This window comes from Lathyrus oleraceus, chromosome 6 (assembly GCF_024323335.1).
Source record: "Lathyrus oleraceus cultivar Zhongwan6 chromosome 6, CAAS_Psat_ZW6_1.0, whole genome shotgun sequence".
In the NCBI taxonomy this organism is placed as follows: domain Eukaryota; kingdom Viridiplantae; phylum Streptophyta; class Magnoliopsida; order Fabales; family Fabaceae; genus Lathyrus; species Lathyrus oleraceus.
The window spans coordinates 227,402,602-227,404,189 of NC_066584.1; the positions used below are offsets into that span (position 1 = coordinate 227,402,602).

Genomic DNA, 1,588 nt, shown 5'->3' on the forward strand with positions numbered 1-1,588 from the left:
ATTTAATTTCAAGCATGTTCATGGGTCATAATGTTTGAGTTCATCACAACACCAAGTCATACAAGATCATTCAATGTTTCGATTCCATTCGTGTAAACATATTTCCATTCATCATAAACCATCAAAATATAAGGAAGTGGTCATTTTCTACATAAGTTGACTTTTGGTCAACTATTGACTTTTCGGTCAACCAGTTGACCAAAGTCAACTCACCATTTTTACATCCCAAACACTAATCCTTATGTCCATCCTTCCATAATCCATCCATATTTCATTTTGAAACCAAAATCGTTTTCTAGTTGTGCCCATTTCAATCCATGATCATACAAATCATAACTATTCAAACTTTCCATACATTCCAATCTACATATGTTCACAATTTCAAAACAACTTACAACTTTAATTCAAAGTTACAAGAGTTACTAATAGTGGACCATCGCAGTTACACACAATTTCAGACCAATTCTAATTACATTTCAAAACTACAAAACTAAAACCATGAACTACATTTAAGATCTCACACTGCAATTCCTTCTTCTACCATAATCGGTCACACTCATAACCTACAATCATGAAGTCCGATACAACTGGTCTCCAATCATTTCCTTCACTGATTTCAGGATATATATCATCATAATAAAAGTATTGAAATCAATGCATACATGCTGGAGGTACTGCAGATTGCCAATTGTGGCATACGAATCTTGGCATCAAGTGTCGCTTGCACGAGTTGGCAATTAAAAGGAAGAATTTCAGTAACAGGAGCCTTTAAGTTGCTTGCAAATATTTTATACTCTCATCATGGAAAGGGATTATCTATCGGTACCATGATTGTTGGATGGGATGAAACAGGTCATGGTGTATATTATGTTGATAGTGAAGGTGGAAGAATTAAAGTCACTAGGTTCTCAGTTGGATCTGGTTCGCCATATGCTTATGGTATATTGGACAGCGGGTACAAATATGACATGTCAGTGAAGGAAGCTCCTGAACTGGCTCGAAGAGCCATTTATCATGCGAATTTTCGTGATGGAGCTAGTGGTGGAGTTGCTAGCATTTACTGCATGGGACCAACTGGATGGGAAAAATTGTCTGGTGATGATGTTGGTGAACTCCACTACCATTACAACCCGGTTATCCCTAACACTGTGGAGCAAGAAATAATAGAGCTAGCACTGAACTACAACAAAACCTTCAACCTGCTTCCAAAATTCCTTAACATCCTCACTTTATGACCAAGAAACCGAAACCGAAATCCCTAACAACTTCATAATAGAAATCCCAAGCCAACAAGCCAACACATACCAAATCATTGCACCAAAGCTTCCTGCTCAGCAATACATGACAGTACATATCGCGGCAATCACAATTTTGTAAACACAAGTCCTCTTTAACCACCATCTCCTTACCTTGTTTTCGTTTTCTTTTCTTTCTCTTGGTTTTTGGAATGGAGATGGGAGTCTTTCCATTCAGGATGGCCAAAACTAGGAAGTTGTCTCTTTTATCAGTATGGATTCCTTTGTGCCACAAGTCCTCTTTAACCTTCCCCTCCTTACCTTGTTTTCGTTTTCTTTTCTTTCTCTTGGTT

The 1,588-nt window shown here is 37.7% G+C and overlaps 1 pseudogene; it reads left to right on the forward strand.

Moving 5' to 3' along the window:
* The first annotated feature begins 661 nt into the window (after positions 1-661).
* Positions 662-1,235, forward strand: LOC127094898 (proteasome subunit beta type-5-like; annotated as a pseudogene).
* The last annotated feature ends 353 nt before the right edge of the window (positions 1,236-1,588 follow it).